Source organism: Astatotilapia calliptera, chromosome 3, assembly GCF_964374335.1.
Source record: "Astatotilapia calliptera chromosome 3, fAstCal68.1, whole genome shotgun sequence".
NCBI lineage: Eukaryota > Metazoa > Chordata > Actinopteri > Cichliformes > Cichlidae > Astatotilapia > Astatotilapia calliptera.
This window is the reverse complement of record NC_137424.1, coordinates 24,601,681-24,615,538: the sequence shown is the minus strand read 5'-3', so window position 1 is coordinate 24,615,538 and position 13,858 is coordinate 24,601,681. Positions and strand designations below refer to the sequence as shown.

General features: G+C 58.6%; 3 non-coding genes and 2 pseudogenes across 3 annotated transcripts; all 5 read left to right on the top strand.

The window, feature by feature from the left end:
- Positions 1–2,710: 2,710 nt before the first annotated feature.
- Positions 2,711–2,829, top strand: LOC145427384 (5S ribosomal RNA; annotated as a pseudogene).
- A 2,828-nt stretch (positions 2,830–5,657) lies between these two features.
- Positions 5,658–5,776, top strand: LOC145426877 (5S ribosomal RNA). Its single transcript, XR_013907598.1, has one exon. It is a non-coding gene; the product is annotated as a 5S ribosomal RNA (ribosomal RNA).
- A 1,765-nt stretch (positions 5,777–7,541) lies between these two features.
- On the top strand, positions 7,542–7,660 carry LOC145427850 (5S ribosomal RNA). Its single transcript, XR_013908392.1, has one exon. It is a non-coding gene; the product is annotated as a 5S ribosomal RNA (ribosomal RNA).
- Positions 7,661–10,959: 3,299 nt separating this feature from the next.
- On the top strand, positions 10,960–11,078 carry LOC145426912 (5S ribosomal RNA). Its single transcript, XR_013907633.1, has one exon. It is a non-coding gene; the product is annotated as a 5S ribosomal RNA (ribosomal RNA).
- A 2,043-nt stretch (positions 11,079–13,121) lies between these two features.
- On the top strand, positions 13,122–13,240 carry LOC145427327 (5S ribosomal RNA; annotated as a pseudogene).
- Positions 13,241–13,858: the final 618 nt, after the last annotated feature.

Sequence of the window (13,858 nt, the reverse complement as noted above, 5' to 3'; positions counted from 1 at the left end):
CCTGTGGCTGCGGGCTGAGGCCACTTACACCACACCAGGGCATTAGTTGCTATTGAGGCCAATTACACCACACCAGGGTCTGTGGCTCTTGCTCAGGCCACTTACACCACACCAGGGCCTGGGGCTGCTGGCTGAGGCCACTTACACCACACCAGGGCCTGTGGCTGCTGGCTGAGGCCACCTACACCACACCAGGGCATTAGTTGCTATTGAGGCCAATTACACCACACCAGGGTCTGTGACTCTTGCTCAGGCCACTTACACCACACCAGGGCCTGTGGCACTGGCTGAGGCCACTTACACCACACCAGGGCCTGTGGCTGCTGGCTGAGGCCACTTACACCACACCATGGCCTGTGGCTGCTGGCTGAGGCCACTTACACCACACCAGGGCCTGTGGCTGCTGGCTGAGGCCACTTACACCACACCAGGGCCTGTGGCTGCTGGCTGAGGGCACTTACACCACACCAGTGCCTGTGGCTCTTGCTCAGGCCACTTACACCACACCAGGGCCTGTGGCTGCTGGCTGAGGCCACTTACACCACACCAGGGCCTATGGCTGCTGGCTGAGGGCACTTACACCACACCAGTGCCTGTGGCTGTTGGCTGAGGCCACTTACACCACACCAGGGCATTAGTTGCTATTGAGGCCCCTTACACCACACCAGGGCCTGTGGCACTGGCTGAGGCCACTTACACCACACCAGGGCCTGTGGCTGCTGGCTGAGGCCACCTACACCAGACCAGGGCATTAGTTGCTATTGAGGCCAATTACACCACACCAGGGTCGGTGGCTCTTGCTCAGGCCACTTACACCACACCAGGGCCTGTGGCACTGGCTGAAGTCACTTACACCACACCAGGGCCTGTGGCTGCTGGCTGAGGCCACTTACACCACACCAGTGCCTGTGGCTTCTGGCTGAGGCCACTTACACCACACCACGGCCTTATTTGCTTCTGAGGCCACTTACACCACACCAGGGCCTGTGGCTCTGGATGAGGCCACTTACACCACACCAGGGCCTTAGTTGCTTTTGAGGCCAATTACACCACACCAGGGCCTGTGGCTGCTGGCTGAGGCCACTTACACCACACCAGTGCCTGTGGCTTCTGGCTGAGGCGACTTACACCACACCAAGGCCTGTGGCTGCTGGCTGAGGCCACTTACACCACACCAGGGTCTGTGGCTCTTGCTCAGGCCACTTACACCACACCAGGGCCTGTGGCTCCTGGCTGAGGCCACATACACCACAATACGGCCTTATTTGCTTCTGAGGCCACTTACACCACACCAGGGCCTGTGGCTGCTGGCTGAGGCCACTTACACCACACCAGGGCATTAGTTGCTATTGAGGCCAATTACACCACACGAGGGTCTGTGGCTCTTGCTCAGGCCACTTACACCACACCAGGGCCTGTGGCACTGGCTGAGGCCACTTACACCACACCAGGGCCTGTGGCTGCTGGCTGAGGCCACCTACACCACACCAGGGCATTAGTTGCTATTGAGGCCAATTACACCACACCAGGGTCTGTGACTCTTGCTCAGGCCACTTACACCACACCAGTGCCTGTGGCACTGGCTGAGGCCACTTACACCACACCAGGGCCTGTGGCTGCTGGCTGAGGCCACTTACACCACACCAGGGCCTGTGGCTGCTGGCTGAGGTCACTTACACCACACCAGGGCCTGTGGCTGCTGGCTGAGGGCACTTACACCACACCAGTGCCTGTGGCTTCTGGCTGAGGCCACTTACACCACACCAGGGCCTGTGGCTCTTGCTTGGGCCACTTACACCACACCAGGACCTGTGGCTGCTGGCTGAGGCCACTTACACCACACCAGGGCCTGTGGCTGCTGGCTGAGGCCACTTACACCACACCAGGGCCTGTGGCATCTTGTTGAGGGCACTTACACCACACCAGTGCCTGTGGCTGCTGGCTGAGGCCACTTACACCACACCAGGGCATTAGTTGCTATTGAGGCCCCTTACACCACACCAGGGCCTGTGGCACTGGCTGAGAACACTTACACCACACCAGGGCCTGTGGCTGCTGGCTGAGGCCACTTACACCACACCAGGGCCTTAGTTGCTAGTGAGTCCAATTACACCACACCAGGGCCTGTGGCTGCTGGCTGAGGCCACTTACACCACACCAGTGCCTGTGGCTTCTGGCTGAGGCCACTTACACCACACCAGGGCCTGTGGCTGCTGGCTGAGGCCACTTACACCACACCAGGGCCTGTGGCTGCTGGCTGAGGCCACTTACACCACACCAGGGCCTGTGGCTGCTGGCTGAGGCCACTTACACCACACCAGGGCCTGTGGCTGCTGGCTGAGGCCACTTACACCACACCAGTGCCTGTGGCTTCTGGCTGAGGCCACTTACACCACACCAGGGCCTGTGGCTCTTGCTCAGGCCACTCACATCACACCAGGCCCTGCGCTTCTCGCCGAGGCCATCTTCACCAAACCAGGCCCTGTGCTTCTTGCTGTGGCCATGTACAACACACCAGGCCCTGTGCTGGTTCCTGAGGCCATCTTCAACAATCCAGGGCCTGTGCTGTTAGATAAATGCTAAACTGAGCCTTTGGGTTAGGGTATTATGCAAACATGCAGGTATGGTTAAAGGATTGTCTTCGTAACTTCAGGTACTTGCCACCTAATCAGTTGAATCCATAAATTGAGACATTGTGCTGGGGCCAGCAGCTTACGGCAATACCACCCTGAGCACGCCCGACCTCGTCTAATCTCGGAAGCTAAGCAGGGCTGGGCTTGGTTAGTACTTGGATGGGAGACTGCCTGGGAATACCTGGTGCTATAAGCCTTTCATTTTCATGTCATTGAACCGCTTTTGATCCAGAGAAGGGGTGTATTAAAAGACCAAAAGCAGCTGCCCATTAATGAGGGCACATTAACGACATTGCTTTTGGCTGTTTTCCAATGTCTTGTGCTGCTAGCTGATGCCACCTACACCACACCAGGGCCTGAGTGACCGGCTGGGGCCACTTACACCACATCAGGGCCTGTGGCTGCTGGATGAGGCCACTTACACCACACCAGGGCCTGTGGCTGCGGGCTGAGGCCACTTACACCACACCAGGGCATTAGTTGCTATTGAGGCCAATTACACCACACCAGGGTCTGTGGCTCTTGCTCAGGCCACTTACACCACACCAGGGCCTGGGGCTGCTGGCTGAGGCCACTTACACCACACCAGGGCCTGTGGCTGCTGGCTGAGGCCACCTACACCACACCAGGGCATTAGTTGCTATTGAGGCCAATTACACCACACCAGGGTCTGTGACTCTTGCTCAGGCCACTTACACCACACCAGGGCCTGTGGCACTGGCTGAGGCCACTTACACCACACCAGGGCCTGTGGCTGCTGGCTGAGGCCACTTACACCACACCATGGCCTGTGGCTGCTGGCTGAGGCCACTTACACCACACCAGGGCCTGTGGCTGCTGGCTGAGGCCACTTACACCACACCAGGGCCTGTGGCTGCTGGCTGAGGGCACTTACACCACACCAGTGCCTGTGGCTCTTGCTCAGGCCACTTACACCACACCAGGGCCTGTGGCTGCTGGCTGAGGCCACTTACACCACACCAGGGCCTATGGCTGCTGGCTGAGGGCACTTACACCACACCAGTGCCTGTGGCTGTTGGCTGAGGCCACTTACACCACACCAGGGCATTAGTTGCTATTGAGGCCCCTTACACCACACCAGGGCCTGTGGCACTGGCTGAGGCCACTTACACCACACCAGGGCCTGTGGCTGCTGGCTGAGGCCACCTACACCAGACCAGGGCATTAGTTGCTATTGAGGCCAATTACACCACACCAGGGTCGGTGGCTCTTGCTCAGGCCACTTACACCACACCAGGGCCTGTGGCACTGGCTGAAGTCACTTACACCACACCAGGGCCTGTGGCTGCTGGCTGAGGCCACTTACACCACACCAGTGCCTGTGGCTTCTGGCTGAGGCCACTTACACCACACCACGGCCTTATTTGCTTCTGAGGCCACTTACACCACACCAGGGCCTGTGGCTCTGGATGAGGCCACTTACACCACACCAGGGCCTTAGTTGCTATTGAGGCCAATTACACCACACCAGGGCCTGTGGCTGCTGGCTGAGGCCACTTACACCACACCAGTGCCTGTGGCTTCTGGCTGAGGCGACTTACACCACACCAAGGCCTGTGGCTGCTGGCTGAGGCCACTTACACCACACCAGGGTCTGTGGCTCTTGCTCAGGCCACTTACACCACACCAGGGCCTGTGGCTCCTGGCTGAGGCCACATACACCACAATACGGCCTTATTTGCTTCTGAGGCCACTTACACCACACCAGGGCCTGTGGCTGCTGGCTGAGGCCACTTACACCACACCAGGGCATTAGTTGCTATTGAGGCCAATTACACCACACGAGGGTCTGTGGCTCTTGCTCAGGCCACTTACACCACACCAGGGCCTGTGGCACTGGCTGAGGCCACTTACACCACACCAGGGCCTGTGGCTGCTGGCTGAGGCCACCTACACCACACCAGGGCATTAGTTGCTATTGAGGCCAATTACACCACACCAGGGTCTGTGACTCTTGCTCAGGCCACTTACACCACACCAGTGCCTGTGGCACTGGCTGAGGCCACTTACACCACACCAGGGCCTGTGGCTGCTGGCTGAGGCCACTTACACCACACCAGGGCCTGTGGCTGCTGGCTGAGGTCACTTACACCACACCAGGGCCTGTGGCTGCTGGCTGAGGGCACTTACACCACACCAGTGCCTGTGGCTTCTGGCTGAGGCCACTTACACCACACCAGGGCCTGTGGCTCTTGCTTGGGCCACTTACACCACACCAGGACCTGTGGCTGCTGGCTGAGGCCACTTACACCACACCAGGGCCTGTGGCTGCTGGCTGAGGCCACTTACACCACACCAGGGCCTGTGGCATCTTGTTGAGGGCACTTACACCACACCAGTGCCTGTGGCTGCTGGCTGAGGCCACTTACACCACACCAGGGCATTAGTTGCTATTGAGGCCCCTTACACCACACCAGGGCCTGTGGCACTGGCTGAGAACACTTACACCACACCAGGGCCTGTGGCTGCTGGCTGAGGCCACTTACACCACACCAGGGCCTTAGTTGCTAGTGAGGCCAATTACACCACACCAGGGCCTGTGGCTGCTGGCTGAGGCCACTTACACCACACCAGGGCCTGTGGCTGCTGGCTGAGGCCACTTACACCACACAAGGGCCTGTGGCTGCTGGCTGAGGCCACCTACACCACACCAGGGCCTGTGGCTTCTGGCTGAGGCCACTTACACCACACCAGGGCCTGTGGCTCTTGCTCAGGCCACTCATATCACACCAGACCCTGTGCTTCTGGCCGAGGCCATCTTCACCAAACCTGGCCCTGTGCTGCTTGCTGTGGCCATGTACAACACACCAGGCCCTGTGCTGGTTCCTGAGGCCATCTTCAACAATCCAGGGCCTGTGCTGTTAGATAAATGCTAAACTGAGCCTTTGGGTTAGGGTATTATGCAAAAATGCAGGTATGGTTAAAGGATTGTCTTCGTAACTTCAGGTACTTGCCACCTAATCAGTTGAATCCATAAATTGAGACATTGTGCTGGGGCCAGCAGCTTACGGCCATACCACCCTGAGCACGCCCGACCTCGTCTGATCTCGGAAGATAAGCAGGGCTGGGCTTGGTTAGTACTTGGATGGGAGACCGCCTGGGAATACCTGGTGCTGTAAGCATTTCATTTTCATGTCACTGAACCGCTTTTGATCCAGAGAAGGGGTGTATTAAAAGACCAAAAGCAGCTGCCCATTAATGAGGGCACATTAACGACATTGCTTTTGGCTGTTTTCCAATGTCTTGTGCTGCTAGCTGATGCCACCTACACCACACCAGGGCCTGAGTGACCGGCTGGGGCCACTTACACCACATCAGGGCCTGTGGCTGCTGGCTGAGGCCACTTACACCACACCAGGGCCTGTGGCTGCTGGCTGAGGCCACTTACACCACACCAGGGCCTGTGGCTGCTGGCTGAGGCCACCTACACCACACCAGGGCCTTAGTTGCTATTGAGGCCAATTACACCACACCAGGGTCTGTGGCTCTTGCTCAAGCCACTTACACCACACCAGGGCCTGTGGCTGCTGGCTGAGGCCACTTACACCACACCAGGGCATTAGTTGCTATTGAGGCCACTGACACCACACCAGGGCCTGTGGCTGCTGGCTGAGGCCACCTACACCACACCAGGGCATTAGTTGCTATTGAGGCCAATTACACCACAACAGGGTCTGTGGCTCTTGCTCAGGCCACTTACACCACACCAGGGCCTGTGGCACTGGCTGAGGCCACTTACACCACACCAGGACCTGTGGCTCTGGCTGAGGCCACTTACACCACACCAGGGCCTGTGGCTGCTGGCTGAGGCCACTTACACCACACCAGGGCCTGTGGCTGCTGGCTGAGGCCACTTACACCACACCAGGGCCTGTGGCTGCTGGCTGAGGCCACTTACACCACACCAGGGCCTGTGGCTGCTGGCTGAGGCCACTTACACCACACCAGGGCCTGTGGCACTGGCTGAGGCCACTTACACCACACCAGGACCTGTGGCTCTGGCTGAGGCCACTTACACCACACCAGGACCTGTGGCTCTGGCTGAGGCCACTTACACCACACCAGGGCCTGTGGCTGCTGGCTGAGGCCACTTACACCACACCAGGGCATTAGTTGCTATTGAGGCCACTTACACCACACCAGGGCCTGTGGCTGCTGGCTGAGGCCACCTACACCACACCAGGGCATTAGTTGCTATTGAGGCCAATTACACCACACCAGGGTCTGTGGCTCTTGCTCAGGCCACTTACACCACACCAGGGCCTGTGGCACTGGCTGAGGCCACTTACACCACACCAGGACCTGTGGCTCTGGCTGAGGCCAATTACACCACACCAGGGCCTGTGGCTGCTGGCTGAGGCCACTTACACCACACCAGGGCCTGTGGCTTCTGGCTGAGGCCACTTACACCACACCAGGGCCTGTGGCACTGGCTGAGGCCACTTACACCACACCAGGACCTGTGGCTCTGGCTGAGGCCACTTACACCACACCAGGGCCTGTGGCTGCTGGCTGAGGCCACTTACACCACACCAGGGCCTGTGGCTGCTGGCTGAGGCCACTTACACCACACCAGGGCCTGTGGCTGCTGGCTGAGGCCACTTACACCACACCAGTGCCTGTGGCTTCTGGCCGAGGCCACTCACATCACACCAGGCCCTGTGCTGCTAGCTGTGGCCATGTACAACACACCAGGCCCTGTGCTGGTTCCTGAGGCCATCTTCAACAATCCAGGGCCTGTGCTGTTAGATAAATGCTAAACTGAGCCTTTGGGTTAGGGTATTATGCAAACATGCAGGTATGGTTAAAGGATTGTCTTCGTAACTTCAGGTACTTGCCACCTAATCAGTTGAATCCATAAATTGAGACATTGTGCTGGGGCCAGCAGCTTACGGCCATACCACCCTGAGCACGCCCGACCTCGTCTGATCTCGGAAGCTAAGCAGGGCTGGGCTTGGTTAGTACTTGGATGGGAGACTACCTGGGAATACCTGGTGCTGTAAGCCTTTCATTTTCATGTCATTGAACCGCTTTTGATCCAGAGAAGGGGTGTATTAAAAGACCAAAAGCAGCTGCCCATTAATGAGGGCACATTAACGACATTGCTTTTGGCTGTTTTCCAATGTCTTGTGCTGCTAGCTGATGCCACCTACACCACACCAGGGCCTGAGTGACCGGCTGGGGCCACTTACACCACATCAGGGCCTGTGGCTGCTGGCTGAGGCCACTTACACCACACCAGGGCCTGTGGCACTGGCTGAGGCCACTTACACCACACCAGGGCCTGTGGCTGCTGGCTGAGGCCACTTACACCACACCAGGGCCTGTGGCTGCTGGCTGAGGTCACTTACACCACACCAGGGCATTAGTTGCTATTGAGGCCCCTTACACCACACCAGTGCCTGTGGCTTCTGGCTGAGGCCACTTACACCACACCAGGGCCTGTGGCTCTTGCTCAGGCCACTTACACCACACCAGGGCCTGTGGCTGCTGGCTGAGGCCACTTACACCACACCAGGGCCTGTGGCTGCTGGCTGAGGCCACTTACACCACACCAGGGCATTAGTTGCTATTGAGGCCACTTACACCACACCAGGGCCTGTGGCTGCTGGCTGAGGCCACTTACACCACACCAGGGCCTGTGGCTGCTGGCTGAGGTCACTTACACCACACCAGGGCATTAGTTGCTATTGAGGCCAATTACACCACACCAGGGTCTGTGGCACTGGCTGAGGCCACTTACACCACACCAGGGCCTGTGGCTGCTGGCTGAGGCCACTTACACCACACCAGGGCCTGTGGCTGCTGGCTGAGGTCACTTACACCACACCAGGGCATTAGTTGCTATTGAGGCCCCTTACACCACACCAGTGCCTGTGGCTTCTGGCTGAGGCCACTTACACCACACCAGGGCCTGTGGCTCTTGCTCAGGCCACTTACACCACACCAGGGCCTGTGGCTGCTGGCTGAGGCCACTTACACCACACCAGGGCCTGTGGCTGCTGGCTGAGGCCACTTACACCACACCAGGGCATTAGTTGCTATTGAGGCCACTTACACCACACCAGGGCCTGTGGCTGCTGGCTGAGGCCACTTACACCACACCAGGGCATAAGTTGCTATTGAGGCCAATTACACCACACCAGGGTCTTTGGCTCTTGCTCAGGCCACTTACACCACACCAGGGCCTGTGGCACTGGCTGAGGCCACTTACACCACACCAGGGCCTGTGGCTCTGGCTGAGGCCACTTACACCACACCAGGGCCTGTGGCTGCTGGCTGAGGCCACTTACACCACACCAGGGCCTGTGGCTGCTGGCTGAGGCCACTTACACCACACCAGGGCCTGTGGCTGCTGGCTGAGGCCACTTACACCACACCAGGGCATTAGTTGCTATTGAGGCCAATTACACCACACCAGGGTCTGTGGCTCTTGCTCAGGCCACTTACACCACACCAGGGCCTGTGGCACTGGCTGAGGCCACTTACACCACACCAGGGCCTGTGGCTGCTGGCTGAGGCCACCTACACCACACCAGGGCATTAGTTGCTATTGAGGCCAATTACACCACACCAGGGTCTGTGACTCTTGCTCAGGCCACTTACACCACACCAGGGCCTGTGGCACTGGCTGAGGCCACTTACACCACACCAGGGCCTGTGGCTGCTGGCTGAGGCCACTTACACCACACCAGGGCCTGTGGCTGCTGGCTGAGGTCACTTACACCACACCAGGGCCTGTGGCTGCTGGCTGAGGGCACTTACACCACACCAGTGCCTGTGGCTTCTGGCTGAGGCCACTTACACCACACCAGGGCCTGTGGCTCTTGCTCAGGCCACTTACACCACACCAAGGCCTGTGGCTGCTGGCTGAGGCCACTTACACCACACCAGGGCCTGTGGCTCTTGCTCAGGCCACTTACACCACACCAGGGCCTGTGGCACTGGCTGAGGCCACTTACACCACACCAGGGCCTGTGGCTGCTGGCTGAGGCCACCTACACCACACCAGGGCATTAGTTGCTATTGAGGCCAATTACACCACACCAGGGTCTGTGACTCTTGCTCAGGCCACTTACACCACACCAGGGCCTGTGGCACTGGCTGAGGCCACTTACACCACACCAGGGCCTGTGGCTGCTGGCTGAGGCCACTTACACCACACCAGGGCCTGTGGCTGCTGGCTGAGGTCACTTACACCACACCAGGGCCTGTGGCTGCTGGCTGAGGGCACTTACACCACACCAGTGCCTGTGGCTTCTGGCTGAGGCCACTTACACCACACCAGGGCCTGTGGCTGCTGGCTCAGGCCACTTACACCACACCAGGGCCTGTGGCTGCTGGCTGAGGCCACTTACACCACACCAGGGCCTGTGGCTGCTGGCTGAGGCCACTTACACCACACCAGTGCCTGTGGCTGCTGGCTGAGGCCACTTACACCACACCAGGGCATTTGTTGCTATTGAGGCCCCTTACACCACACCAGGGCCTGTGGCACTGGCTGAGGCCACTTACACCACAACAGGGCATTAGTTGCTATTGAGGCCAATTACACCACACCAGGGTCTGTGGCTCTTGCTCAGGCCACTTACACCACACCAGGGCCTGTGGCACTGGCTGAGGCCACTTACACTACACCAGGGCCTGTGGCTGCTGGCTGAGGCCACATACACCACAACAGGGCATTAGTTGCTATTGAGGCCAATTACACCACACCAGGGTCTGTGGCTCTTGCTCAGGCCACTTACACCACACCAGGGCCTGTGGCACTGGCTGAGGCCACTTACACTACACCAGGGCCTGTGGCTCTGGCTGAGGCCACTTACACCACACCAGGGCCTGTGGCTGCTGGCTGAGGCCACTTACACCACACCAGGGCCTGTGGCTGCTGGCTGAGGCCACTTACACCACACCAGGTCCTGTGGCTGCTGGCTGAGGCCACTTACACCACACCAGTGCCTGTGGCTTCTGGCTGAGGCCACTTACACCACACCAGGGCCTGTGGCTCTTGCTCAGGCCACTCACATCACACCAGGCCCTGCGCTTCTGGCCGAGGCCATCTTCACCAAACCAGGCCCTGTGCTGCTAGCTGTGGCCATGTACAACACACCAGGCCCTGTGCTGGTTCCTGAGGCCATCTTCAACAATCCAGGGCCTGTGCTGTTAGATAAATGCTAAACTGAGCCTTTGGGTTAGGGTATTATGCAAACATGCAGGTATGGTTAAAGGATTGTCTTCGTAACTCCAGGTACTTGCCACCTAATCAGTTGAATCCATAAATTGAGACATTGTGCTGGGGCCAGCAGCTTACGGCCATACCACCCTGAGCATGCCCGACCTCGTCTGATCTCGGAAGCTAAACAGGGCTGGGCTTGGTTAGTACTTGGATGGGAGACTACCTGGGAATACCTGGTGCTGTAAGCCTTTCATTTTCATGTCATTGAACCGCTTTTGATCCAGAGAAGGGGTGTATTAAAAGACCAAAAGCAGCTGCCCATTAATGAGGGCACATTAACGACATTGATTTTGGCTCTTTTCCAATGTCTTGTGCTGCTAGCTGATGCCACCTACACCACACCAGGGCCTGAGTGACCGGCTGGGGCCACTTACACCACATCAGGGCCTGTGGCTGCTGGCTGAGGCCACCTACACCACACCAGGGCATTAGTTGCTATTGAGGCCAATTACACCACACCAGGGTCTGTGACTCTTGCTCAGGCCACTTACACCACACCAGGGCCTGTGGCACTGGCTGAGGCCACTTACACCACACCAGGGCCTGTGGCTGCTGGCTGAGGCCACTTACACCACACCAGGGCCTGTGGCTGCTGGCTGAGGTCACTTACACCACACCAGGGCCTGTGGCTGCTGGCTGAGGGCACTTACACCACACCAGTGCCTGTGGCTTCTGGCTGAGGCCACTTACACCACACCAGGGCCTGTGGCTCTTGCTCAGGCCACTTACACCACACCAGGGCCTGTGGCTGCTGGCTGAGGCCACTTACACCACACCAGGGCCTGTGGCTCTTGCTCAGGCCACTTACACCACACCAGGGCCTGTGGCACTGGCTGAGGCCACTTACACCACACCAGGGCCTGTGGCTGCTGGCTGAGGCCACCTACACCACACCAGGGCATTAGTTGCTATTGAGGCCAATTACACCACACCAGGGTCTGTGACTCTTGCTCAGGCCACTTACACCACACCAGGGCCTGTGGCACTGGCTGAGGCCACTTACACCACACCAGGGCCTGTGGCTGCTGGCTGAGGCCACTTACACCACACCAGGGCCTGTGGCTGCTGGCTGAGGTCACTTACACCACACCAGGGCCTGTGGCTGCTGGCTGAGGGCACTTACACCACACCAGTGCCTGTGGCTTCTGGCTGAGGCCACATACACCACACCAGGGCCTGTGGCTGCTGGCTCAGGCCACTTACACCACACCAGGGCCTGTGGCTGCTGGCTGAGGCCACTTACACCACACCAGGGCCTGTGGCTGCTGGCTGAGGCCACTTACACCACACCAGTGCCTGTGGCTGCTGGCTGAGGCCACTTACACCACACCAGGGCATTAGTTGCTATTGAGGCCACTTACACCACATCAGGGCCTTTGGCACTGGCTGAGGCCACTTACACCACACCAGGGCATTAGTTGCTATTGAGGCCCCTTATACAACACCGGGGCCTGTGGCACTGGCTGAGGCCACTTACACCACACCAGGGCCTGTGGCTGCTGGCTGAGGCCACCTACACCACACCAGGGCATTAGTTGCTATTGAGGCCAATTACACCACACCAGGGTCTGTGGCTCTTGCTCAGGCCACTTACACCCCACCAGGGCCTGTGGCACTGGTTGAGGCCACTTACACTATACCAGGGCCTGTGGCTCTGGCTGAGGCCACTTACACCACACCAGGGCCTGTGGCTGCTGGCTGAGGCCACTTACACCACACCAGGGCCTGTGGCTGCTGGCTGAGGCCACTTACACCACACCAGGGCCTGTGGCTGCTGGCTGAGGCCACTTACACCACACCAGGGCCTGTGGCTGCTGGCTGAGGCCACTTACACCACACCAGGGCCTGTGGCTGCTGGCTGAGGCCACTTACACCACACCAGTGCCTGTGGCTTCTGGCTGAGGCCACTTACACCACACCAGGGCCTGTGGCTCTTGCTCAGGCCAGTCACATCACACCAGGCCCTGCGCTTCTCGCCGAGGCCATCTTCACCAAACCAGGCCCTGTGCTTCTTGCTGTGGCCATGTACAACACACCAGGCCCTGTGCTGGTTCCTGAGGCCATCTTCAACAATCCAGGGCCTGTGCTGTTAGATAAATGCTAAACTGAGCCTTTGGGTTAGGGTATTATGCAAACATGCAGGTATGGTTAAAGGATTGTCTTCGTAACTTCAGGTACTTGCCACCTAATCACTTGAATCCATAAATTGAGACATTGTGCTGGGGCCAGCAGCTTACGGCCATACCACCCTGAGCACGCCCGACCTCGTCTAATCTCGGAAGCTAAGCAGGGCTGGGCTTGGTTAGTACTTGGATGGGAGACTGCCTGGGAATACCTGGTGCTATAAGCCTTTCATTTTCATGTCATTGAACCGCTTTTGATCCAGAGAAGGGGTGTATTAAAAGACCAAAAGCAGCTGCCCATTAATGAGGGCACATTAACGACATTGCTTTTGGCTGTTTTCCAATGTCTTGTGCTGCTAGCTGATGCCACCTACACCACACCAGGGCCTGAGTGACCGGCTGAGGCCACTTACACCACATCAGGGCCTGTGGCTGCTGGCTGAGGCCACTTACACCACACCAGGGCCTGTGGCTGCTGGCTGAGGGCACTTACACCACACCAGGGCCTGTGGCTGCTGGCTGAGGCCACTTACACCACACCAGTGCCTGTGGCTTCTGGCTGAGGCCACTTGCACCACACCAGGGCCTGTGGCTCTTGCTCAGGCCACTCACATCACACCAGGCCCTGCGCTTCTGGCCGAGGCCATCTTCACCAAACCAGGCCCTGTGCTGCTAGCTGTGGCCATGTACAACACACCAGGCCCTGTGCTGGTTCCTGAGGCCATCTTCAACAATCCAGGGCCTGTGCTGTTAGATAAATGCTAAACTGAGCCTTTGGGTTAGGGTATTATGCAAACATGCAGGTATGGTTAAAGGATTGTCTTCGTAACTTCAGGTACTTGCCA